Source organism: Vulpes lagopus, chromosome 21, assembly GCF_018345385.1.
Source record: "Vulpes lagopus strain Blue_001 chromosome 21, ASM1834538v1, whole genome shotgun sequence".
Taxonomy (NCBI): Eukaryota; Metazoa; Chordata; class Mammalia; order Carnivora; family Canidae; genus Vulpes; species Vulpes lagopus.
In genome coordinates, this window is record NC_054844.1 from 37,750,957 (window position 1) to 37,778,936 (window position 27,980).

General features: G+C 41.1%; 2 long non-coding RNA genes across 3 annotated transcripts in view; one reads left to right on the top strand and one right to left on the bottom strand.

Annotated features, from left to right (window-relative positions):
* LOC121480310 overlaps window positions 1-19,435 on the bottom strand; it is an 85,902-nt gene extending 66,467 nt beyond the window's left edge. For both annotated transcript variants that reach the window (XR_005984931.1, XR_005984930.1), the window contains exon 1: window positions 19,174-19,435. This is a non-coding gene — a long non-coding RNA (uncharacterized LOC121480310). The remainder of the gene's footprint in view (window positions 1-19,173) is intronic.
* Window positions 317-27,909, top strand: LOC121480311. Its single transcript, XR_005984932.1, has 4 exons — window positions 317-1,001; window positions 1,605-1,731; window positions 26,784-26,983; window positions 27,750-27,909. It is a non-coding gene; the product is annotated as an uncharacterized LOC121480311 (long non-coding RNA).
* Window positions 27,910-27,980: the final 71 nt, after the last annotated feature.

Consider the following 27,980-nt stretch of genomic DNA (forward strand, 5'->3'; position numbering starts at 1 on the left):
CCATTTTGAAGGGAGCCATTATTTCTTCTTATTTTTATATACACATATGTCCATTTTCAGAGTCTCTTTTGCCTGTGAGTTGAGAGAGATGGGGCTCATGGGAGACTGTGGCTTCTGGCTTTCTGGATCCTTTGCAACCTTCATTTATCTTGGGTAGTTTTACATTCAACTATTCAGTAAAGACAATGACTCATGAAGACTCACAAAGCAATCATAGCAAATTTCCTGAAATTTTCTTCTTTCAAAGCCGGTTAGTCAGTCAACAAACAATACCAAGTGCCTGTCAAGCACCGAGGTAGGCCCTGGAGACAGAGGCAACCAGTTGTGATTGCACAGGAGCAATTGCTGTTTAGATGGGGTTATTTGGATGGTGGCAGGGAGATGGAATGAGAGGAGACAGAATTTTCAGTTAGATTAAGAAAGATACATCTGAGGCTTGGGATTCCGCATCCAGTTCCATAAAAAGGGACCAGCAGGACTCTGCCTGCTTTATCACTGATAGAGTGTTCAGCTAGGGTCCTGTGGAAGGAGAATGAAAGCTGTGGGCAGAAAGGGATGAACAGCAGAAGGGGAAGCCCCACAAAAGAAGGAAAATAGAAGAAAATGTCCCTACAGCATGCTATGATTGCAGTTTTGCATTTTTATGAGATTATCAGTATACACAGGGAAAGTATGTTTAAAAAAAGATTAATGATTGTTAGAGCAGGAAATGACTTCAGAGATTATTGGATTTAGAGATTCTCTAACTTTGACATGTATCAGAAGAGTCTCTTGGGGAGCCCATTAAAAAAAAAACAAAAGACAGATGCAGAGACCCTCCTCTAGTGACCAAGATGCCTGATCCCCAGGCAATTCCAAAACACACTGTGGCTTGAGAAGTACTTATTTATCCAGTTTTCTTATTTTACAGAAGAGGCAACTGGATCCTGAAGGGTTAACGTGCTTACCCAAGGTCATATCAATTCCTTCCCCAGTTTAATCTTTATTGGCTATACGCCCAGGTAAGAAAAAAATGCATCCACTTTGGGAAGTATCCAGAGATAATTTTTTCTTCTGTTTGTGTTAGAAAAGAGTAGAAATGTATAAGCAAATTAGAAAAAATTACTACATATGGATTTGTGAGTATAGTTGAATAGATATCTTTTATGCTATAAAATTTTGTGATAGGTAAAATGGCTTTCCTTTTACTTTCTCATTTTTGCCTACAATGTTAAAAGGTATTTATTTTATGAGCTAGTCCTCCCAGAGATGATATGGTGCTAGGCACAGTAAACTGAATTTTACCCCAACCCTAATACAGGTAGACAAGACATTATTTATTATTATTATTATTGACAAGGAAACAGAGAAGAAGAGTCATACCTTGGTAGCGCAGTAAGATAAATTATTAGAATTATAAAGGAATTGGAAAGCTCCTGACACTCACATGTGTGCTGGGTGCTGGATTCATTAGCCTCATTGTTCATAAGACCTAGAGTCCAAGGTACTGCAAAGTTTGGGTTGAGGCTCAATTTACCTGCATTCTACTCTTGCCTTTTTGGCAATGATTAACACTAGAGTTTAATGAAATAGAAGTTCAATTTTTTTTTTTTTTTTTTTTTAAGTGAGCCAGCTCTCCAGATGTTTGGAGCACTGGAAATTGCTTCTCTAGTGGTGAAGATATGGAGCCCAGCTGCCAGGGGAAACAGCCACTTCCTAATGTAACTGCTCAGAAATGCTGGAGGAGAAAATGTAAGAGAAGAAATTGCTTCCCTGTTTTATAAAAAGTCAGTTGTGTTTTACAACAGTGTACCAGTACTCCAAATCATTTATCAACTTGAGTAACTGTGGTTGAATTTCACTGTTGGGTTTACTTGGGAATCACATTAATCTTTCTCTTCTACATAATGTGCCAGATTTCTTTGATGACAAGCAGTCCACAAAGCAACCTAAGTACAGTCTTGGGAAGGAAGTTTTAATCAGACTCAAACTTAACTCAGAGGCCATCTTGGCTCTTCCTGGTGTGGAGCCAGAAGAAATGCTCCTTCTGATCAAGTCAGGACAATTTGGTGATTTTTCTTTTCTCTGATTGTTTGAATTTTTGCGATTATCTTGGTATAAAGTATTAAAAAATTAACCTTCAATTAAGATTGGAACTAAGCCAGAGTCATGTAATGGTGGCTGAGCAAGGAAGCTTCCTTGGCTCATACATCAGCTACTTGAATTGTTCTGTTCTGCCCACCAGTGAAGCTACTGACCACTGCACATGTGTGTTTTTGTGCCCACAGGAATGCTAAGCTGTAATGTTCAGGCATAATTCCTATTTAGAGAAGAACCTCAGGGTTCCCTATTTTGGGCTCTGTTCTTTCAGAGATGATGTCAGTTGATCCCTTATCAGACTTCCTATAGTTTTATGGAGTGTTAAGCGAGTTTTATGTTTATATAAGTTGGTGGTATCCTTGTTAGTTTGCTGGACATTGGTTAACATGTATTTGAGATTCAAAATGTCCACATAAAGTGTATTGAATAGAAAATCTTCCTTCTCTTATTTTCCAGCCATCTAGTTCCCAATTACTGTTCCCAGTTTCTCATATATTTCTAGACGTCTGTTACATATTTATAAACATATACAAACATTTGTTCATATTTTTTCATACAGATGATAAGTATATGTGTGTATATATATTCTCTTTTCATACAGATAGTAACATATTTTATATAGTCTTCTCAACTGTATCATTTTCCTCTTAGCTATATCTTGGAGATCTACGCGTCGCAATGCATGACAATTCAGGCAGTTCAGACTGATTATCTCAATGTTGCATGGAAGGACATTTCGGTTACTTCCAATTTTTTGTTATTGCATAAAAAAGTGAATTTTCACCTGTGGGAATATATTTACGGATAAATATCCATGAATCAACTGCTGGTTCGAGTAACACATGTACTTTCAATTTTAGTGATTATTGCCAAATTGCCTTCCAAGAGGTTATGATAATTTATATTCCCTCCAGCGATGCAGCAATGTACCTGTTTCTGTAAATTATTGCCAACATAATATTCTCAAATATTTTGGTCTTTGCAAGTCTGATTGTTGAATGCTGGTCTCTCATTGTAATTTCAGTTTACATCTCTTTTATTTTGAATGTATTGTGCATTTTTAAACTATTTCTTCCAAATGATTTGTACGAGCTCTTTATTCATGGGCAAAATTAGTTCTTAGTCTGTGATACAAAGTAAAATTTCTTTTGATCTTGCTCATGGTATTCTGAAATATGCAGAAATTTAAAAAATTTTATGGAGTTGAACCCATCAATCATTGCTTTTGTACCTTCTCGGTTTTATGGCAAAATTTAAAAAGGCTTTATTCACTTTGCAGTTATTAAAATATTCTCCAACCTTTCCCCTCCTCATTCTTTTATGGTTTACTTTTTCATTTAAATCTTGATCTATCTGGAATTTTTTGTAGGTGTCTGGTGTGAGATAGGAATCCAATTTTCTCTCCAAGACAGTTGTGGGGGCCTTTTGCATACTTTCTGAGTTTTATATTTTGGGCATCCCTAAGCTAGGTAGGGTATGGCTGCGGCGGGGGAGAAGATGTGACCCTGCCTTGTAGAGCTACACTGGGCTCTGAAGAGTACAAGGTAGTGTGCCATCCCATTGCCGGTGTGTTTGCAATCAAGACATGGGAGGCCTCTGGAAGGAATGTTGACTTTTATGGGAAGAAGAGAATATTGACTCACTGGAGCAGAGGGAGCTGGAGTGAGAGGTTATGAGGGTGGCAGTGTAAGTAGAGAAGACAAACGTTTTAGAAAAGAGAAACAAGGGCTGTTGTTGCCATTGGGAATGGAATTACTTTCAATATTTTGTATTCCTATTATATCACTACACTGTGATGGAGGAGGTTTTAAAAGTCTGATTTAGGACAACTCTGAACAGGTTTTGGAAGGTGTAAAATAACAGAAAAAAAATATATTGGTCTCTGCCCTCATTCCTGGTACAGAGCTTCTAAAACCTTTGTAATTTCCTAAGTGAGACAAGTGCTAGGAGCATCTCTTGTCCTAATTGTTGGGGAGCAGGTACAGGTTCAGGGGGAACTATGTGCCCAGAGAGGACATGGAAGCTCAGTGCCTTTCCCACGTACTTGGCCTTATACGTCTCTTTCATCTGGATGTTCATCTGTAAGCTTTATCATCTCCCTTTGTAATAAACAAGTAAACATAAGTAAACTGTTTTCCTGAGTTCCGTGAGCCACTCTAGAGAATTAATTGAACCCGAAGAGGGGGTTGTGGGAACCTCACATTTATAGCCAATCGATCAGAAGCACAGGTGACAACATGGACTTATGAGTGGCATCTGAAGTGAGAGACAATCTAGTGAGACCGCGTCCTTATATTGTGGGATCTGATGCTACCTCCTGGCAGATCTCGCCAGAATTGAGTTAAATTGTAGGGCACCCAGCTGGCAATGGAGAACATGCCCTTGATGTGGATAAAACCTCCCACACATTTGGTGACCAGAAGTGAAGTGTGTCATGTGGGTAGTAAAGGAGATAGATAGACAGGAGGGAAACACACAGTAGGAAAGAACTGGTTTTTTTCCTACTCAGGAGGTAGACTGAACTGAATTTTTAGAATATGAAGGGCTTAAGTATATCTAACTTCAGATAAACTCTGTGATAGTAGCATCATCCTATGCACCTCTGAGCGCAGGATTGGCAACTTTCAGTGAACACATACGGTACTGGTACTCTTAGTTGGATACAAAAAAAGTCCAACTTTAATTTTCATTTTTATGTACCTGAGGGCCTCTTATGTCCTGCAGAAATGACTACATTTATTACATTTTTCTTCTGCTCTTAGCTAGATGTTTGTTTCTTTAGGCTTTTAGTGTTCACAGGAGAGATGAGGTCAGGTTCTTACTACTAAAGGTCTGATGTGTTAAATGGCTCAATTAGATTAAGAGATTGTCCAGGCATTTCCAGGAAGTTTGCTGACTGGTGTCGCTAAAAGTTCACAGGCTCCAGCTTTCCCCGGGCCCTCCATGCTGCCCTCCCGTCCTGCTTGCTGCTGGCAGCTCTGTCTTTCATTTTCACCTGGTTAGAGCGTGCTTCTGTCAACATTTTGTATTTCTACTCTTTATTGTGCTGTGATGGAGGGAAGTTCTGGCTTTCTGATTTAGGACAACTGTGAACAGGGCTTTTGAGGATTTGTGTACGTTGGAAAGTAGATAAAGCCTTGTTGTTTATTTTCCAAAAACACCTTTTCCACATCTTTTCTGCTCTCCATTCAAAACACGAAGAGGCTCCTTCTGCTTCCCAGAGGAAGAAGAGACCACTGGAGAGGAGCCCCTGCAATGTCCTGCTTCCAGTGAGTTCCCTTTCCTCCCTTCTTCCTTGTCAGCTGGGAGGAGCTCTCTGTCCATCTCTCCCCTGGGTTCCACCACCTCTTGTCTGCTCCGGAAGTCTGTTCCTTTCCTCACCCTTGCTCTTTATATCAGCCTCTCCGTTCACATCAATATGGAATTGCTCAGAAGATCCTATTTTGAAAGTAAATAAATAAGCAGAGACTCTGCTTTGACTGCACCTATCTCCTCCCACTCACAGTCGAAGCTTCTGGAAGTTGTCTACAGTCACCTGCCACTTGCCCTTCAGCCTTCAGTGGTAGGTTCTGAACTTATTACCTCACTGAATTGACCCTTGCCAAAGTCAGCAGTGACTTCCTCAATGCTAAAATTACTGAAATTTTCTAGTCTTTTTTCCCCCTCAAATTTGGGCCACTCTGTCATTGACCATTCCCTCCTTTCTGACATATCTTCCTTCTCCAGGCTATCCCTGGCTGCTCAGTGGTCTTCAAGACTCTTCCTCTTTGCCCATTTCCCGGTGCCGGATTTTCTCTCAGTTCTCCCCAAGTTCCTCATCTTGTCCCACTGTGGGAGAGCCAGCCACATCGAGCGCTTTAAGAGCAATGGATCCCTTCTTAAGATCGTAGTATCTCCGGTCTATGAGATTCACATTTGACTCTTAATTCCAACCCTTTTAAGTTTGGTCATCTGGGCAGGTCACTTAACTCCCATAACCTTAGTTTCCTCTTCTTTAAAAAAGCATAATAATTCCTACCTCACAGGGGTGTAGTTGGGAGTAAATTAAATCAGATAAACTCTATAAAACATTTCATTTATTGATTGATTCGACAAACATCTTCAGCCCATACTATACAGATACTACACAGAAGCTTTTTTTTAAATAACTATGATATATGATAAAAAATACAATTTATAATACCAACTAGGACATACATACATATAAACAAATTCTCCTAAGGAATTCTCACTCTGTGTTTAATGTGATATGTTTTGTTATCTTCTATTTCACTAATATTGGTTATAATCCACTGAACATCTCAGTTCATGAATGAAACAAGGCCTATGGTTTGAAAAACATTCTTCTAGGTTCTGCATGAAACTTTTTTTTCCAGAGCTGAACTTGTCCATTAGAATTTTCCACAGTGGGACGTCTGGGTGGCTCAGTGGTTGAGCATCTGCCTTTGACTCAGGGCATGATCCTGGGGTCCTGGGATCAAGTCCTACATCGGGCTTCCTGCTTGGAGCCTGCTTCTCCCTCTGCCTGTGTCTCTGCCTCTCTCTGTGTGTCTCTCATGAATAAATAAATAAAATCTTAAAAAAAAAAAAAAAAGAATTTTCCACAGTGATGGAAATGTTCTAAAATGTTCTAGATCTTTGCTGTCTAATGTTAGCCACTAGCCACGTGTAGTTCTTAAGCCTGTGTGATGTGGCTAGGACAACTGATGAACTGAATTTTAAAATCTTATATAATTAAAAAAATTTAAATTTACAAAGCCACATTTGGCTAGTGGCTATGGTACTGGATAGCACAGTTCTAGAGTGTGGGTGACAAGCAAAGAACAAATGAATAAAAGAACAAGGTGATTTCTCATAGTGATAAGGGCAGTGAAGATGCTGTATAGAATAGGGTGGTTCATGGTGATTTTGCTTAAGTCAGAGCTGTCCCTACTTGAGCCATTATCTTATACTTAAAAAGCTGGCTTCCATTTGTTTTGTTTTTAGATTTTATTTATTTATTCATGAGAAGCACACAGAGAGAGAGAGAATGGGGCAGAGACACAGGCAGAAGGAGAAGCAGGCTCCATGCAGGGAGCAGAAGGAGAAGCAGGCTCCAGGCTGGATCTCCAGGATCACAACCTGGGCTGAAGGCGGCGCTAAACCGCTGAGCCACCAGGGCTGCCCTTCCATTTGTGGGACCTATAAAAAAGCTTAAGACTAAGTTATTTTTTTCAATTTGGTTGGATAGATCTCAAAAAGATCTGAAAGTAAGCTTTCTTGGGGCTGCTGACCCATTGCTGCAGCAGTGGACTCCTGTGTACTGGAGTTGACCTGCTCTGGCCTAGGGCATGTGCGTTCTCTTTGCAATCATTAATCCCTCTGGGGAGTGGCCTTGTTTTTCGTACTTCAGGAACTACCACACTGAGTTGTCATCCTGGGGTTTACATTAACACCGCAGCTTGGTGGAAATTCAGAGAGGCTATTATTGTTTCAGGGCTGTTTGGGGATTTGTAGCCCAATTATTTGAGTGACTTTGGAGCCTTTCATTATGCTGTTTTGGCCTATGTCTGTCATCTTGATGGTGGGTTGAAGAGTTAAGTAGAGTGTCTTCCTCTTATAAAACTCCAGGCACTCATCAGATTTCATCTTGCTTATTCTTCGTTGCTTCCGTCTTCAGCAAGAGAGTGGCAATTGTTGGCTTTGTTCTAGCAAGAAGGACAATGGGGGCCAGAGAGGTTAATTGGCTTACCTCAGCAAAACATCCAGGTTAGAGTAGCTCAACAGCATGGAATTATTTCTGAGTCAGTGTTCCATCTTACTGGAACTAAATCCTTTATCTTTAAGGATCCACGGGTTTCCACATGTATTCATTCATTTATTCATTCATTCATTCACAGTTATTTATGGAGATCCTACTAAATGCCATGCACTGTGGATATAGTGGGGAATAAGACGTGCTGTCAAGAAACGGACGTTCTAATTGAAGAGGGAGAACAGACAAAAAATATAAATGAAAATTTCATGCATATGTTTACAAGTTTCTAGAAATGTTGACTCTTTTTGACTCACTCTTTACATCGTGCTTTCCTTCATTAACATGCCTCATATCTGTGGCATCAGGTTATCCATTTAAACTCGTCTCTACTTGATTTCCATGACTGTGTCGCTGCATGGGTTCAAGCCAATTCAGCCTTTCCCATCGCTTCCTTTTAATTCCCAGATTCTAGCCAGTTTCTCCTCTCTCTAGTTTACATTCATCCAGCTTCTCAGTTTAGCTCTTATCCTAAACCTAGGTTATTATTATCCCTGTTCTCCTCAAAAGTCATTCCGTGGCCCCTGTTGCCCCCAGGTCCAAGTTTATTATCTTCAGTGTGACCATCAGTTTATCAGTATTGGGATGTTCATTTCTTGTTCAGCATATTGCTTGTTATTGTAGCACTGGGCTTATTTATTTTTGCAGCTGATAACTCTTACCACCTATAACAGTCATGTGAAGAAGGTTAGGAACATGCAGTCCAGCCGATTCCTGATGGAACTGTTTAGAAGTCCAGCATGAGCTGTGCTAACTACTAATGTGTGTGAGATGCTGTGTCCAAGAGCCAGTATGGTGTTTCCATAGCCTCCTGGTAGAGCTTATTGACCCAAAGCTCTGGAAGTCACTCAGCTGGGTATATTTTTGTTGGATTCAATTGCATAGAAGGGACAGAAGGGGAGGCCTGAGCTCTAAAAGGCACATAAAGTCCAAACTAGCCACAGACTACCTTAACCTGTTAATGACATGCTGGAGGGAATAGGCATTCTGTACTTATGGATAAGCATCATTTCATTAAAATGCAAATGGAAATTTCTGCAAAGAAGGAAACATCCATTTGGTGTGGGATTTATCCTAACCCTAAATTCAGTGTCGTTGATAGGCAATAGGTTGCTGTGGGGTGAAACACTGAATAACCAGAAGGCTAAGAAATGGAGGAACTGTCTGGTTAGTTTTGGAGTTGAATCTGTACACCTGTAATTCAGTGGTTCCAATCTAGTGGTCAGCACCCAGCCAGCATTCTGTCTGTAAGCATTTGCTGTCACATGGCATGTTTTTGATGAAATATTTTCTGACCCAGGCCTACTAAGGATTCCGCAAATGGATGATAGTTTTTCCGAGTGGTTTTCTTAATTTTTTTTTTTTAAGTAAACTCTGTGCCCACGGTGGGGCTTGAACCCAGTGCCCTGAGATCAACTGAGCCAACCAGGTATCCCTAGAGGTTTTCTGGTCTGCTAGATAATAGAAAGAAAATTTAACAAAAAACTATTTTGTTCTATCATTTCTCATTGAAGAAAATAAAATTTTTGAAGCTGTCGTCAGTGATGCCAAAGGAGGTAAATGAAATTCCTTTCTACCAATTTTTTTTTTTTTTTTTTTTCCTTTCTACCAATTTTAAGAATAACGCTAGAAATTGTTCTATGTCTTATTTTGCAAAATAAAGAGTAGCCTTTAAAGATAAGATAGAGTAGCTCCGTGTTTTCCATATTCAATTTTAAGGTAGAGTATAATTTTTAATGTCTGTGCTACAAGTGAATTATGATTTTCTACAATATTTTAAGCAAAGTATATGTTTAGCTGACAACCTTCTATTGTACAAACAATGCTATTATGACAATAACAGAAATCAAGCAAGCGAAAAAGAGAGGAAAAAAAATATCTGTAATCTTGCCATTCTAAAAACCAGCTGTTTTAATGTTTCCTTCCAGTTACTGTCAATATGTTATCTCATTTTCATATAGTTACAATCTTTGCATAGACACAACTTTACAATCTGTTTTTTTTTTCACTTCTAATGTTACATAAGCCTTTTTTCCCAGTCACTTTGCATTTTGAAACCCTAATGTGTTTTATAATAGAATTGCAAGGCAATAATGGATTTCTCCAAAAAGGTTCACTAAGTTCTGGAATCAAAGGGTTTTCAGTGCTATTTTCCACATTACCATATTGTGGTTAATCGTACTTTTACTGTTGCAACTAAGACAACAGTCTGCCAGGAGCCAAAAGGAGCTCCTAGGATAAACAACCCTAGGAGATCAAGACATATCTGTGAACACTAAGAAGACTTTGATTCTCCTCCCTTGTTCTATAAAGAGCACAGTCTCTTAGAGTTTACCCTCAAGGCATTGAAACTCGTTTTCTGGAAGGGAACACACCTAGGGCCTTGTGGTTTGCCATCTTTCCTAGGGACTCAATAAAAGAAAGGTCATTGATAATAGTATACATTCTAGTGACAATACAGAATCTGTTGTTCACTGTGTCATTCCAAAGCTCCCAAGCTGTTCATCCAAGAGAGAGAACATTTTGTTAGTAGAAGCAAAGGGAGGCATTAAAGGATTTGCATGTTGTAGTAAAAGCAATCTATTGGGAGTTGTAGGGATCCTTCATCTGCTTTTCTCATATTTGTCCAGGGTTGTGTAGGAGTTTCTCAGGGGGTTAGTATCAACCCATTATCAGACACCAAGAGAATTATTCAGAAAACATTCCCTAGAATAAAATCTGAGCCATCTTAGTGGTCCTCCTTGGAAAAGACCTCGGGGAAAGGTGACATGGTGGGAGGGGAGGATGCAGAACCATGTGGCCTGCCTCATGAGCCCAAAGGTCACAGTTCATGGTTAGAAGACAGGAGAATGTCACATCCAGGTAGACATCTGTGTGTGTATCTACAACGGAGAATTTAGATGGGCTAAAGGGAGCAAGGAGGTTGGCTCTCTCAGTGTTTTTCATTTGGCACATGAGATGACCTTCAAGAGCTTTCTGTCCTGTACTTGCCACTGATGAGCCCGATGTAGCTGGGACTTAATATGCTAATATGCATAAGCCTTGTTAATGATTATGAGATTGTCATCATTGTCATCATCATCTTCATCAACCTCAACCGTGAATGACCAAATGTCCTGGGTCAGTGAGGGCCACACAAATATGAATTTTATCCCAGACTCATCTGATTTCTAAAAAAATACATATTGCTAATAATAATTTGCTGGTATTCACAGAAAAAACAAAACACTGCTAATCTAGCCCCTGCAAAAGCAGGGATGTAATGGCTAAGTGGCAAAATATTGGGTTTTTCCATAGAAGACAAGCTGGGTATGCTAACTATTGCATACTCTAGCCACAGTTGGGCTGCTCCTGTTTGCTTGTTTATTCATTTATTTATTGGACAAATATTGGTTGAGTGTCTATTCTGTGCCTAGGCTGTATGTGTGAGCAAAGGAGGTAAAGTCCTATTCTCAAGGAGACTTCAAACTGGTAGAGAAGACAGACATAATCTAAAAATCTTGAAGTAAATGCAAAAATTTTTAAAGATTTATGTAATTGAGAGAGTGTGTGTGTGTAAGCAGGGGGAGGGACAAAGGGCGATAGAATCTCAAGCAGACTCCCCACTGAGTGTGGAGCCTGATGTGGGGCTTGATCTCAGGACCCTGATATGACAACCTGGGCCCAAGTCAAGAATCAGCTGCTTAACTGACTGAGCCACTCATCCTCCCCAATAAATATAAAAATCTGTGATAAAAAGAAGGAGGCTCAGAGTGTAGGCTGAGGGCAGTGACCTGGTCAGGGAAGGCTTCTCCAGGAAGTGGTGATTGACTCAAGGTGGTAAAGAAGAAGATTTAAAAATAGCTGACATTTGCTAAGTGGTTATTATGTGCTGGGCCCAGATTTCAGTGCTTTCAATGAATTTTGTGTGAGGTATGGACTCCGTCACACACAGGTGAGAAAATTCAGTGTGGAGACAGTAAGCACCTTGAGCAGAGGAGCAGAGGTGAGCAGAGCACCGGTGAGCAGAGGGGTGGGCTTGGAATTCAGTGTGATGGCAGAGCTGGTCCTAACCATTCTGCAGACTATTTCCCATACTGCCTGAAATAGAGGTTAACCAGGTGAAAAGAATGGAGGGAAGCAGGTACTAGGCAGGGGGAACAGCGTGTACAGAGCACAGAAGTGGAGGGGCACCTGGGGGCCCAGCGAGTTAGGCATCTGCCTTCATTTCAGCTCAGATCATGATCCCAGGGTTCTGGGGTTGAGTCCCACATCGGATCGCTCCCTGCTCTGCGATCTTCTCTACCATTCCTCGCTGCTCGTGATCTCTCTCTCTCTCAAATAAATAAATAAAATCTTAAAAAAAAAAAAAAGAGTGGAAGGAAGAGAAAGTAAAGAGAGGGCATGAGGGCTGGGTAGGGTCAGAGGTGAGACGGGGGGGGTAGTGGGCAGGGTCCGGACAGTCACGTCAGACTCTGACCCTGACGAAGAGGAAGCCACAGGAGGTGGATGTGATCAGACCTGAGTCAAGAAGAGGTCAGTCTAGATGCAAGATGGAGCTTTGAAGGGGGCAAAGGCAGATTTCAGGAGATGAATTCAAACTTTGGAGTGTGAGGGTTTGAGAGCAGTAGAAGTGCTTTCTGACTTGGGCGATTAGGTGGATGATGATACTGTTTGTTGAGAAGGGAGCGGGAGAGGACTGTTTTTGGGAGAAAAGTTCATGAATTTGATGTGGGCAGGTTGAGTCTGAGGTGCCTTTCTGACACTCAGGTGGACTTGTCCAGTAGATCATTTATGTAAAGATCAAGAGCTCAGGAGGAGTTTAGTTAGGTCAGGAGGTGGAAATTAGTGAGTCGTCCCAAGGAGAGGTGGCGATGATGGCCGCAGGTGTGGGCTAGATGATCTAGGGATAGAGCCTCTGTATTCTCACCTCCTCTCCCAGGCTTTCTTCTCTTGAACTTGCTTTGGAGGTGTATGTGCCCTCTTCCTTGCCGCGCTAACCCTCTCTGCAAACCTTAGTCCCTTGTCCCCGCCCCCATCAGTCCTTCCCTCTTCATTTACATCTTTATTGTTTTGAAGCTGGAGGCAGACACTCAACCACTGAGCCACCCAGGTGCCCTACATCTTCCACTTTATATCCCTCCATCACACTTCCTAAAGTCCACTTCCTTGCTGTCCACTGCTCACCCTTTCCTGTCTTGAGTGCTGACTTCTCTGTTGTTGGCTCCACTAAAGTTTCTCTTTCAGATGCAGCCAGTGACCTCCTCCGCACTAGATCCAATGGCTCATGTCATCTCAGTCTACAACTCCTGACTTCTCCTTAGCATCTGACTGTTGACACCTCCTCATTAAAACATTCCCCTTCCCTGGTACTGCACTATCTTGACCCTCAACTTTTTTCTCATGTCTCCTATCTTCTTCACGAGCTTCTCTTTCTACTTCTACCCTATAAATGTAAATACCCTCCAGGAATGTGTCCATCTGCCTCTTTCTATACCTGCCCTTGCTACCTCAGCTATCTTGCTCAATGCTGTGGCCTTAATAGCCACTCCCTTGTGGACAGCACCAAAATGTATCTTGTTTGCCAGCACCTGGGTACCCTACATCTGAATGTCCAACTGCTGCCGGAACACCTCCCCTCCATATCCTGTCAGTGTCCTGATCTCAAACGTTTTCTTTTCAAGCAAGTCAGTGTCCTACACTGTCTATTTTGGTTGAGTCTTTCTCCTTTTCATTCTCTTTAATCCTTTCCTGTGCTCCCGTATTCAGAGCCCTGTTGCCTGTAGCCTGGTGGACCTTTGCTGTTGCCTCTGAACCTGTCTTTCTTCCTCACTTCTTGCTCTGAACGAATGCATTGCATTTGCTCTAAGTGAATTCTGTATTTAACCCATCACTGTCACTCCTCAGCCCCAAATATTTAATAATCCTGTTGTCACAGAATTACGTACTGACCCTTAACTTCATTTTAAGGACACTCTTGACATGGTCCTGATGTAGCCTGACATCTTCATCTCCTACCACCTCCTGACACCTAACTTCTGAGCTGAGTACATCAGCCTCTCCTCCAGGCTGTGTGACACTTGAAGACAGACATCTATGCCTCAGAATCTCTGTATCACCTATACTGCATGCCTGGAACACAGTGGGTGCTTACTAAAGTCTTGTCATGAGCATGAAAACGGATTTGCTAATTCCTATAAATGTCTGCTGCTTCCCTATCCTTGCCTTGGTGTATAGTGTGCTTCTTCTTGGCAGGACTCCTTCTTCTTGTCTTAAGCAGTAGCATGATATACGTAATAGTGCCATTTAAAGTTGTGCATTATATATATATATTTGCTATCATTTTACCCATTTACTAAAAATCTACCAAGCTTCAGGACTCCTTTTCAATGCCACTTCCTTCACAAAACCATTTCTTAGCCCTTTGATTTAAGAACCATCCCCTTTTGGAAACTTCAAAATATCTTTTTGGGAGATGGGGCTGTGTCTTGCTCAGATTTAAAATGCCTCACAAAGCATCTAAAATGATGCCTTGCCTCCAGTAGGTTCTCAACATTTGTGGACCTGACTCAGGTGAAATGATGTGTCTGGCTGCCACTATCTTCTATTGTAAGTGAAAAAACGAGTCAAAGATTTAAAGCTGTGTTTATTCTGCTTCAATAGCTAGAAGGAAAGCAATAATGCTTCTCCCAAAGGACCATCAAAAGAAGCAATGTAACCATATATACCACGATGAGTAGCTGCCTCTGCCACTCAGTTTGGGATTAAATAAAATTAAGGTATTATGAAGGTAGAAACATGAATATTACGCAAACACAGGCATGTTTCTTGTGGAGCTTATCTCTGTGTGATCTTTTGTCCCCAACCCACTGGCTCTGTTGGATTCTAGTTGCCAACCAAGCCCAGGGCAAGCACATCAAACATATCACAGCCTTATTTCTACCACATGGGCTGGGAAGCGAGTTATGTTAAATTACATTTTGTTTTCAGAATCCTGTATTTGTGATTTGACATTGATCCACTCCTCAGTCAGTTAATGGAGTTATAATTCTCAAATCCGCTTAATTATCTCATGGACTTAAGATGTTTAGGATTTTGTAGGATCTTTCTCTCTAGGACATGATCCATCCCCCTTCCCCTTGTGAAAAATAAACTGAGAAATGGCCAAAATTGTAGGATGAAAAAATAGCCCTGATGAAAGTGTTCTGGACAGCTCTCCCAAAGCAGCCACTGAATTACTGGAAAAACATTTATGGGGAGAAACCACAGGGTATGGGAAGCAGGGTCTAATTCACTCATCAGTAAGCCCATTGTTCCTATTTGGGAATTTTATTTTTCCATGGAAATCCTGTAAAAGGGCTAAAGCATTCAGAGAACCACTTCCATTGCATCGGGGGTCCCAGACAGTGAGTTGGGCCAGTAAGTGAGAGGAAAGCATTTTGTCCTTGGAGGGGTGGAGCCAAGCATTGGGAGGGGCTGGTCAAGTCCAGGCAGGTGTATAATTGCCAGTGGGTCCCTCCTAAACTGACTTGGGGGTTTGTTTGTGAATCAGGAGATCCAAGTGTGAGGACCATCAACTCTTAGTAGGAAGCAAATTATTTTTTTGGTCCCAGGATATCCATTTGTAAAATGAGCACAATAATCCCTGGGCCCTGTCTACTTCACAAAGTTGTTACATTGATCAAGTCAGTCAGATATGAGAGAGAGGAAGAGAGAGAGAGAGAGAGAGAGAGAGAGAGAGAGAGAGAGAAAGCTAAAGTTGTTATCGAAGTATTTTGAGATGCTGAGAATGTCATGGAAATAAAACATGCTTTTAGGCTTTCATTTCATTTTGAACGAGGCAATACCATTTTCTATTTATTAAGGTCCTCCTTGAATTAATGAGACATTCAAGTGCTCTGAGCCCTCAGGGCAGAAGGCGTGTGGACACGTGAACTGACAGCCTGTCTTCTGTAGATTGCAGTAGTGGTGAAGAGAGGCCCAATTCCAAGATGTTCTTCTTGGGTTTGAAGTCTTTGCCTAAACATGATTATGCAATGTTTTGAGAGTCAGTTCCAAGATCTCTTGAATTGCTTATAAGACATTTTGTTTATTAAGTAAATTTTTGAAATCTACCAGGTTTTAGTGACTCATGGATTCATGCAAACGTATATATGACACTCGGAATTATAGATTTAGAGGGGAGAGAGCTCATCTAATTCACCCTCTGTTTTACAAGAAAGGAAGCTGGGTGCCAGCAAGTCTAAGTGACTTGCCTGGAGCTATAGGACGTGTCCATGGGAAAGCTGGAGTTAAAACCCAAACCTTTAAGCTTGCCAGCTCAGTGTTTTCTCTTTTGAATACATTTTCCATGCACATTCTCATGACATATTCTATTTTCATGGTCAACGCTAAATCCTTGAAAGAAAGCAAGAATGACTTTTTTCCTATGATTTCAAAATAAGAGAAATATTTTATAAGACACTGTGCTTTTAAGGATGAACGCTTCTCTGTAAAATTTCTTGATCATAAAGTGCTCTTTCAAAACATTTAATCATTACAATAATTCAGGTGAAGATTGTTATTAACAACAGATATGGAAACTACCAAGTAGGAGGAAGCGGCTTGGCCAAAGTTCCTAAAAAATCAAAACTGGGATTCAAGAAAGCTTGGGTTTTCAATTCCATTCCTGGAAGTTGCTTTTTTTTTTTTTTTTTTAAGGCTACTCAGGAGTTGCTATCTAAGTGTTTTTAAGTATGAATGGCGATTAGTCATGGAGATGAGACTCATCCTGCCCCCACCTGTGTTTGGGTCTAAGCCAAGGTGAGGCCCCAACCCAATGTATCCCAAAATGTTGACATCCATGCCAATGTGACATGCCAATCCACAATGGATTGAGTTTTCCAGGTCATTAACAAAACCACATTTAGTTGGGAAAGGCCTGCCTGAAGTATCAATAATAGTGGTAATGATAAGAATAAAAAAATAAAAAGAGTTAACATTGATCAAATACTTCTTGTTTCTGGGTTCTGTTCTAGGTAGTTTACAAGTAGTAACCAATTTGATTTTTCCCAGTAAGCCTGAGAAGTAGGCACCATTATTATCTTAATTTTACAGATGATGAAACTGTGGCACAGAGAGGTTAAGTAACTTGCTCCAGGTGACACAGCTAGCAATTGGCCAATATGTACAATTCACATTTTAAGAGTCACCTGCTCTTCTGACTGAGCCAGCCGGGTGCTCCCACAATGTTTGCAATTTTTATATAATAACCCTCACTGTTTTATTCTTTGTTTTTGGGCTTCAGTTTCTGTGCTCTCAAACAAATGGGTTGAATCAGTTGATCTTGAGAGTTTGTGCTAGTTCTCCACAACTAGCAGCCCTCTCCCCCATTTACATCCTACCTTAAGCTCTGTGGATCTAAGGCTGTCTCGTCATAGCCTTTTCTACCCTTTCCTGCTCCACCTTAGCCTAATTCCAGGGATAAGCAAAAGCCACATATCATTATCATTTTTATTTATATATAAACATCAGGTGTGCTAACCCTTCAAAACATTTTAACTTGGGAAAAACAGGGAAGGAAATAACTACTCCTTCTCCCTCCCACTTATTTCTTAAAATATTCATTTTTGGACCCTTTTCTCAGAGGTAATATGAAATGCTTTACAAAGGAATATGAAGTCTAAAGTTCTTTCCCTTGCCCCAACATGTTTATACAACAAAATTAGGTGGAAATGAATAGGAGGGCAACCTGAAATGGGGAAATAGTAAGGTGATGTCACCAATAAACATCAAGGCTTGCGAACAAGCCTTTGTAGAAGAGATAGGCTCGCTGATTGTGTGATGCTGGTAAAGTGTGTTCTAGGGGCACTGGATTATTTGACATTAAGGTCTTTTTCAACATCAGCTGCTGCAGGGCCATCCTCTTAGCTCCCCCAGACATTCTCTCCATCTGTCATTTGAGGTGCCCAGCAGTGAGTTCAACAGTACACCTTGCTGCGGCTCGGAACTGAATCATCACAGATTATAACTTTCTTGACTTGGAATCAGTGAGCTTTAAATAACAATTATATATACTGAAATGCATACCGTTTTACATGTTGAAGTTTTATGAGATGACTTTACCAAGGCTTGAAATAAACCCAAGTCAAGTTCAAACCATATAGAGCAGATTATGCTGAAGGAAATAGAAGTAACTGTTTACATGGGGATTTGACGTTCCAACCAGAAGGGGTTAAATCCCTGCTCGAGTTGATACATTTTCTTCCTTATGAATTAAGCACTGAAGTATGTCCACTTCATCATTTTCCTCACACACCTAGCTCTTCCTTTATTATGCCTTGTCTCCACTTGCCTACAGACAGATCTCTCCATATTTTGCTTGTGACTCTAAATAACCATGATCACTCATGATGAGAGAGCATTGGCTAATGAGATGGCTCTGAGATGTTGAGAAAGTTCTGTTTTGTTTATAAAGACGTGGCTGTCTCTTTTATAATGTAACTTTTATCTTCCGACAGAGAGCATGGATCTCACATCTTTTTTTCTTTTGCTCTGTGTTTTGTTTTTTTTTTTTTTGTTCAGTGGTTGATGGTTATTATTTGAGGATGTAATTCTTCAGTCATAGAGAACTCGGTTGAACGTGAGGACATGGGGCTGGGGGACAGGTGGACGTTTCTCTCTGCTACTCTGTGTCTCCCACAACCTTCTCACAGAGTGGGGTGGTGAACTATCTTCTGGAGGAGAGAAAGGTGTCTCCTTATAGCATATAATTAACTCATGATTGCGGCAAATGCAGGGGCTGATAAACACCTCCGTGCCAGTGTTAGCTTCATTTTCTTCTTTAGGGATTTTGGGACTCAGAACTGGCTTCTGTCAAGTAGGAAGGTGTGTGTGTGTGTGTGTGTGTGTTGAGTTTGGCACAAGCTACTTCCTCTAGCAACAGAGGGCCTGTTAAGTGAGGGTCATGATGACCTTAAACCTGGGTTCTAGTTCAGTCAGCAACCCAGAAGCAAAGGGAATTACTTAATGTATCGCCACTCTGCTCCACTGTATTTACAACTAGAGGAAAACAAATCCTGCCATATGGACAAGCATTCTATCAAGGATGTAGCACAAATGTAAACAAGGTGTCCTTTTAAGTCAATATTTGCAAGGAAGAGGACAGGGTGTTCATTCTTGGTATCATTATGTTACAGAAGGCTTCATAAATTAGTGAAAACATTGAATTTGCTACATATTTATACACAAAGTGCTATGAAGCATAGGGGAAGAAAGCAGGCATGGATTTTATAAAATCAAATTCATACATGCTCTAATAGGCAAAAAAGTTTTGTACTTACATTGATCATGGATGAAGTTGTCTGCCCAGTTTCTCATGGGGAAAAAGCAGCTTTGAATATTTCATTGGAAAGTAAAATTGTGCCTTTATTGGATTTCCTTCAGATGAAACCGGATAGATGAATAATATATATGTCTCATGCCAATGAAAGTCCTTGTGATTTGTACAGCTGTGACTGAGAGGAGCCAGTTGACACTTGAAGGCAAGGAAGTTGGAAAACGATAGAAGAAATGAGTGGAAAATCCCACAACTCAAAAATCCCACTGCTCTCTCAAGGACAAGATTGTTACTTGAGAAGGCTCTGTTGAATTTTTGGCATTCTTGCATTATCTCGCTTTGAAGATGGAATGTAAATCATGGTGTTCAGCCAGTATCACTGCTCTCTGAAGGAGACTCGAATTGCTGGGACTTTTTGGTAACATCAATTTCCCAAAATTTAAGTGAATAGTTAATGTTTCAAAAGTTTTGGACATTAATGATCTGTCTTAGTGGAGAGAGCAAGCCTCATTTTGGGGAAGTCTATGATAAGTTTCCTTTCCATAGGACTATAGTTAACCCAGAGAGACCCATGTTTATCTACAAAGACTTCGATGAATTCGATGAATTTTGGCCACTTGTAGGTTTGACTGCTCATTCTATGGAGTATTTTTTTTTTTAAGATTTTATTTATTTATTAATGAGAGACACACACAGAGAGAGGCAGAGACACAGGCAGAGGGAGAAGCAGGCTCCATGCAGGGAGCCTAACGTGGGACTCGATCCTGGGTCTCCAGGATCACGCCCTGGGCTGAAGGCAGCACTAAACTGCCGGGCCACTGGGGCTGCCCTCATCCTATGGAGTATTGTTAAAAGTTCATTAGGTATGGAAGTCATGAGGGCTGCCCCCGGGTGGGCTTGGTGGACCCTGGACAAATGTGGGGAGCTGGTGGTAAAGATGTTCCTTGCGTCCTTCCCTGTGTGCAGAACAATTTCACCGATCAGTTGGGCACCACTGCTAACAGGCAAAACCTTTGAGTTTAAAGTTACTTTCATTATTTTCTGCTGTCTAGTATAATTTGATAAACTTCTAAGAGTCTGAAGCATTTTTGAACCCAAACCTAAATTATCAAAGAAACCATGTAAAAAAACTTAGCCTCTTCTTACTTGCATATTCATTAAAAAGAAATAGAAGATTGTGTGTGGGGTGAGTGGGGTAGGGTGGCGGGGAAGTGTTTGGTTTTAAAATAAAATACTCACTCAGACATCTGGAATTTGAATTTCTCTTCTTCAACTAATTATAGCTTTTGTGTGTGATGCAGAAAGGTCAGCTTTAAGGACACTCAAAAGATCATTTAGCAGAAGCAGCATGAAGTACAAATAGCAACACATATAGTAGAATTATAAATTAATAGAGACTCATTATTCCTTCAGAATTTACAGACCTTTCTTATTGTCTTATCATTGTGCTTTTCAATGCCAGCTTTAAATTATAAAACCCAGTTTGCTGTAATATTTTCAATATAGAAAGGATTCTGAGAAAGGAGTCAGTATTCAAAATATGCCTGGTCATTGCTAGAAGAAACTGATGAAATACACCATAGTCTTTTCACTTAGGACCAGATTACATGTTAAGGAAGATATAAGGATTGCCCCTCTGACACGAGAGATTTTTTTTTTAAATTTTATTTATTTATTCATGAGAGACACATAGAGGCAGAGATACAGGCAGAGGGAGAAGCAGGCTCTATGCAGAGCCGGACGTGGGACTCGATCCAGGGTCTCCAGGATCATGCCCTGTGCTGAAGGCGGTGCTAAACCCCTGAGTCACTTGGGCTGCCCAACATGAGAGATTCTGTAGAACTTTCAGGCCATGTTCTTCTCTTAGGGTTTCATTAGATTCCAAAACACGGGCTCTGAGTAGAGCATTAAAGTGAAGCTTCAGGATATAAGGTTTAAAAATGATTGAGAAAGATTTTCTTAAAAATGTCTTTTTGAGGGATCCCTGGGTGGCGCAGCGGTTTGGCGCCTGCCTTTGGCCCAGGGCGCGATCCTGGAGACCCGGGATCGAATCCCACATCAGGCTCCCGGCGCATGGAGCCTGCTTCTCCCTCTGCCTGTGTCTCTGCCTCTCTCTTTCTCTCTGTATGACTATCATAAATAAATAAAATTAAAAAAAAAATGTCTTTTTGAAATTTAGACCTTTAACAAGATACAATTGAATTATTTTCCTTTTATCTAATAAGGCATTCTGTAACTCATGGAATGAAGTGCCTTTAATAATAATATCACCACTGAGAAACCTGAACCAATAAGGAAAATATAGTCCTCATAGGTTTTCGTAACTTTGCTGCTGCATAAGTTAGAAAGGTTCTTTTAGGGAGAAGTCACAGACAGTAACTTTAAAAAAAGAGAGAATTCACTTAAACGATTCTGAAGATTCTCATAAGCCCTAAGTAGGAGTTGAACAGGTGGGCTTGGTGAGTTGAAGATGAGGTACTATGGACATTTAGAAGTCATGTCAAATGGACTCAGTTCTAGGGACATTAGATAAGCACCAGATTTCTGTTCTTAAGAGAAAGAGTCTTGTTGGGCCGGTGTGGGTTAGGCTACCTTGGATGTAGGAGCTGGGGTGAGAGGGGCAGGATTACAGTGCAGACCTGTCTCAGAGGCCATCAAGGGCAGGGCCCCGAGAGGGGACAGTGAGGGTTACTGCACCCATGAGAGGTGTTGAATTTAGAAATTACAGTTTCTAAAGTTTTATGTGACACACACATACACGCACAGATACACACACAGGTAATCAAAATTCAGGTGGTTTCTTATACACTCCATAGCTATAGTTTGCACGATTGTAGGAGAAATTATTGCAATACCAGGTCATTAGTTTCAAGGAACAGTGTCTTCATAGCTCAATCCTCTTGTCATATGCTTACCACAAGGTCATTGAAATAGAAATGAGATGATTGAGAAATAGTATATAACACATATGTAGTGAGTAAACATGTCAACTAAAATGCAGGGGAAAGTAGGAAATGAAGGAATGTGGAGTTGGTGGAAAAGACAGACAGAAGGCAATGAAAGATTATTTCAGCCAGTGTGCAAAATCCCAGAGGCAGTGAAGGGCAATTTCTACTTGGAGAACTGCAATTCAAACCATATTTATTGGGGAACCTGGTGGTTCAGTCAGTTAAGCTGGGGACTCTTTTTTTTTTTTTAAAGACATTTTATTTTATTTTTTATTTTTGATAGTCACACACAGAGAGAGAGAGGCAGAGACACAGGCAGAGGGAAAAGCAGGCTCCATGCACCGAGAGCCCGACGTGGGATTCGATCCAGGGTCTCCAGGATCACGCCCTGGGCCAAAGGCAGGCGCCAAACCGCTGCGCCACCCAGGGATCCCAAGCTGGGGACTCTTAATCTCAGCTCAGATCTTGATCTCAGGGGTGAGTTCAGGTCCTGCATTAAAAAAAAAGAATCCTATTTATTGTGGCAAATAATATAGGGAGTTATGTGAAGCTAGAGCAATCAGAAGAAGTCATGTAATGAAAAATATGGTGAGGACTATTTTGATGATAATGAGGTTTTATTAAAGTGTTTGAAATAGGGGATACATGATCATAGTTTTGAATTTTTTTAAAGATTTTATTTATTTATTCATGAGAGACACAGAGAGAGGAAGGCAGAGACACAGGCAGAGGGACTCCCCTCCCCCTGCAGGAAGCCTCATGCGGGACTTGATCCTGGGACCCCAGGGTCATGACCTGAGCCCAAGGCAGGTGCTAAGCCACTGAGCCGCCCAGGGATCCCATATATTTTTGAATTATCAAAACTACTGTGGCAACTGGACTAGAGCCATAGTGGGGATACTAGTTAGAAGAATAACAGGAATCTGAGAGAGAGCAAGCAGTGGAGCAGTGGACCGAACCAAAGCGGTGCTGGTGGTCATGGAAGGAAGTGATGGAGACAAGAAATCAACAGGCTGTGTTTGGCGGGAAATGAGGGGTGAATAAGTGGAGGTGAGGATGGAACAAGGCTCTGGTGTGGGCAGCCCGGTGGATGACAGGGCTGATCACTGAGATGGGGTAGGGCAGGCTGAGATAGAAAAAGTAGTTCCACTTACGGCATAGTGTACTTTAAATGCTTCTGTTACAGCCAAGTAGAGGTGTCCAGTAGTCATTACAGGTCTGGTGATGGGGAAAAGAATCTGGGGGTGGAGATACACATTGCGAGACTAGACCAGAACGCATTGAGACAAGTGTGTTAAAGCGAGCCGTTGTTTCTCTCAGTCCTGATGGCACCCCTACAATGGTGATGCTGTAAAGATGCAAGGTCTTCATAGTCTTTTTAGGGGAAGGGTGTGGGGAACTTCTGAGACTGGCACTTTGAGAACGCTCATTGGTAAGGTGGAAGAAAACATAAACCAGTAAGGGAAATGGTTCTTTCCATTGGTGCTGCTAATCCAAGAGATTTCTCTTTCCTTACAGAGTACCGAGTGTACTCAAATGAGTTATTATGAGAAAAAAAAAATACCTCTAGTCTCCGTGCATGGAACCTGAGTTAAATAAACTTGGGACTTCTCCTCACAGCGCTGGATCAGACACAGCTGGAGTGCTGATGAGGTGGCTTATATAGGTTGGTGTCCTGTGCTACCTCACAGACTCTCTGATGTCAGAGATTATATTTTATCTTCATCTCTTATTTTTTTTTAAAAGATACTTCAAGCAAGTATCTTTTATTTATTTATTTTTTTAATTTTTATTTATTTATGATAGTCACAGAGAGAGAGAGAGAGGCAGAGACACAGGCGGAGGGAGAAGCAGGCTCCATGCACCGGGAGCCTGATGTGGGATTCGATCCCGGGTCTCCAGGATCACACCCTGGGCCAAAGGCAGGCGCCAAACCGCTGCGCCACCCAGGGATCCCTATCTTCATCTCTTAGATTCAGTTCCTTGACTAGGGCCTACCAGGCCTACCAGGTGGCAGGTGCTCAGTAAATAGTCATTGATTATATCAAGGTTCTTTGACAGAAGAACACCCTCATATTCCAGGAATTCCTTTTTGTGCCCTCCAGTCACTTCTCAGAATTTCTTAGAGTGGAGTGAGGATGTCCAGTGGGGTAGATGGGAGGTAAAGTCTGAATCTTCGTGAAGCTTATATTTCTTTGGCTTGGAGTGTTTCGAAGTTCTCTGGCACGTGAGACCCCAGAATTACGGAATGCCTCTGAAATTGTACCTGCAAGTCTTAACCCTCAATTTTTGTTTGATATCTTCTTTATGATAAACTAATTTTGAAACTTGCTAAAGGTTACAGCTGAGGGAGAAAATAGAATTGACAGCTATGTCTGTTAGTATTCTTCCTGTTAGTATTCTTCTTCTGCAAGTAATAGAATATTGAACCCAAAGTAGCTTAAGCAAAGCAAAAGTATGGCTTCAGGCCTGGCTTTCAATAGGGGCCAAGATGAGGCCACCGAGAGTTGCTTATGTCAATTTTGGTACCATTCCTCCGGGTTAATTTCTTTCTTGCGCAGTAGATTTTGGTTCTACTTCCTCGGAATTGATTCTTCCATGATGGCAAGATAGTTACCAAGAAATATAAAGTCTTTCCAAGCTGAGATCCTGCAGAAAAAAAAAAAAAAAAAAAAAGGCACTGTTGTGGCATCCCCTGAAGTTTCATTGGCTCTGATTGGGTCATTTGATCATTCAGAAACCTATAATTATAATCCAGAGAATAGGAAATACTGACTAGCTGAGACCTGGTCTTCTATGATGTATATGGGCTTGCTTGGAAGGCTGCGTTGTTTACCCAGGGGAAATCTGGTAATCTGGTTTCAGTTATTTGAAGAAGAATGGCAAATACAGTTGAGGGCGTGTGCTCTACCTTTTTGTCCCACTGCATCCAGGGCAGATGATAATCGATCATGGTACATTTTTTCCTACTGTATTGGACATGGTTTTGGCAACCTTGTCAATAAACTGCTGTACTCAGCCATTAGCAATTCATCAGAGTTGGCAAGCAAGATGAACATTAGATTTGAGGCAGAAATTACCTGATACTTCTTCGAGAAAGCCATGCTTTTCTTCATCAGTAAATCAAGGCAGAAGCAGACTGGAAGCATTCTATAACAAGGTTCAAATTGATCATTGATGAGCGTTTTTAATTGCCCCTCCCCTTCCTTTTTGTTTTTCTCTGTATGTGTTCATTTATTAATAAGGAATATTTTGTTTATAGGTTCTGAGAAACACTCTGGTCATTAGTTGTGGAATAATAATAAATTTGTTCTTTTCAGGGTGGACATTAAAAGCATTGGAAAACATTCTGTGATTTCAGTGGGCACAACATGGCCAAAATAATTATGTATTTTTCCTACCAGAAAAAAATGCAAAACGTAAACAGATGAAATCAGACTCAAACAGATGGGTTTCCTTCTGGGGCCCAGTGGTCAGTATTTCAGGAATTCTGAACCTGAACCCTGACTTTGTGTCACAGTTACCCAAACCACTCATGTGACCACAGGAATCCCAGGAGGCCCCTGCCTTCCTGTGCCATCATTCCAAATGCTTCTAGCACTGGCTCACTTAGGCCAGAAATTCCAGAACTACACATTTATTTTTGTGAATTTTAAAGCTTTTCTTTCTTTGTCTCCTCTTAAAATGCCCTTAGGAGGACCCGTGAAGAACAGACCATTAAGTTCTACTGGCTATTTACAACTCTTATAGCGGGGGTGTTGGATTGTGCTTTGAAGGCAGGTTTTATTATATGGGAAGTGGGAAAAGCACTGGGGGATGGAGCAGGTGCCAAAAAGGGATGAAAGTATCCATAAAGAGGAGGCTGAGAAAGCCACAGACAAATGTTACTTCTCACTTTATTAAGGGGTCTTAGAAGGAGCCTTTAGGATGCAATTTGAGAGCCTCCAAATTTCAGTGTGTTCATTCTGTCCATCCATCCCACATTAATTTCACAGACATTCACTGAGTACTGTGTCCAAGGCACGGAAGGGAATAAAGGTGTAATTTCTGACTAAGGAATCTTAATCACCTAATTGTATAAGGTGGAGAAATAGTAAAGTTGCATTGTCTGACATGGTGTTTCAAAAGTTTTCAAGGCCACGATCCTAAAGTTACTCTATGATTATTTGTACTCCCTAGTCTAGAAAAGTATGTTATTTTCTCAATCACAAAATGTACTTTCTCAAAAATTCTTTGGTGATTTAGCAAGTAAGCCACCATGATAATGCAGAGACATTTCACTTTGTCTATAGTGTGTTTATACTGTTGTCTTTACTAATCTCTTTCCCTTCTCTTTCCACTTCTACCCATCTCTCCAATGCCCTGTTCTCTTTCCTCGCCCTTCTCCTCTCTGCTACTTTTTCTCTTCGTTCTTCCCCCATCTCTCCCTCTGCCCGCACATAATCTCTTCTCTTTTCCACTTTAATCTATTTTCTTCTCTGTTCCTCCTCTCTCTCTCCTTCTTTTCTCTCTTTACCTCTCTTTTCCTTTCTCCCTCCCTCAGTTTTGCTTCTTTTATAGTTTGACCTCATTTCATGCAGGGCACACAGACATCCCTGTGTGGAAAAGGAGGGGTTTGACCATAGATAACTCTATGTTGACACCAGCTTTGGCCTTGACCCTACAGGAAGAAGATATCTCCACTTTTCTAGCAACCATCTATAAGTTACTTCAATTTGTCCAGCTTGGGTTGTATCTACATTCCTGGATCCAGTCTCCTAGGCCAAAGGGATGAATACCATGATGTAGTACATCTGGACTGTGGCCTCACTCTGAGGCCAGGGCCACACTTACTGGGATTGGCAGTTTCACCAAGGCTAAGGGGAGGTAAGGAGAGTGGTTCTCCCAAAAAAGTGGGAGTGTAATTATCAGAAGAAATTGGGGGAAGGGATTCTGAGTAGGAAAAAGCAAAATCAAACCAAACCAGAGTAAATGGCAATATCTACCATTTGTCTAGAACACAATTATTTTTACATCATACATTATACATCATAAGAAATACCTTCGAATCCTAACCAGCTTTTTCAGGATAAAATTCACTAAAGATAAGCTAAAGCCCGTGAATATTTGTTTTCACACAGCCTTGATAAATTCTAGTGAAGGGAGTAGCTAACATGTTATTTAAGAGCCAGGGGCTAAATCATCCCTCTGGTATAAAGAACAGGATTGTACAGTACCATAAAAGATCAGTTTGTGAAAGCTGTCACAAAGCATTTAGAGACCAGAGACAAAATAATGAAAGGGTCAGTTCAATTCAATTTGACAAATATTTATTGAATATATATTTGATGCCAGGATCACCAGGTTAAATTACAACTCTACCAGGAAGAAAATAATAAAATGATTAGTTGATATACGTTTGAAAAGGTAGGGATATGCTAATATATCTTCAGCATTAAGTTCAGATAAGCTAAATGTATGTTCAGATTCAGGGTGGTGCTGCAAGGCAGGGGAGTGACCCCACCAGGGTGGATAAGCTCTGCATACCTCACTGCCTGGAGGAGGCGGTGCTGTTGCCCTGGGGCTACCATTATACAAGCTTCCTCCTAACCTTTCAGAAGTGACACGGTAATAATACCTTCCGTCTTCCTAGGGCCACTCAGCCAACGGAGCGCTTTCACTGTCTTACTTGATTCAGCCTGACCGCTCTGTAGGACTGGCCAGGAGAATCAGCATCATCCCCAGTGAGCAAAGGAGGTCCTGGGAAGTGAAGGGATCCACCCAGTGTCACACAGGTCATCAGGGAGCTAGGACTCAAGGTAAGTTTTTCTGAATGCGAGATAGGCAAGTGCCCCCACTGCATCATTGCAACGGTCTCTTCAGT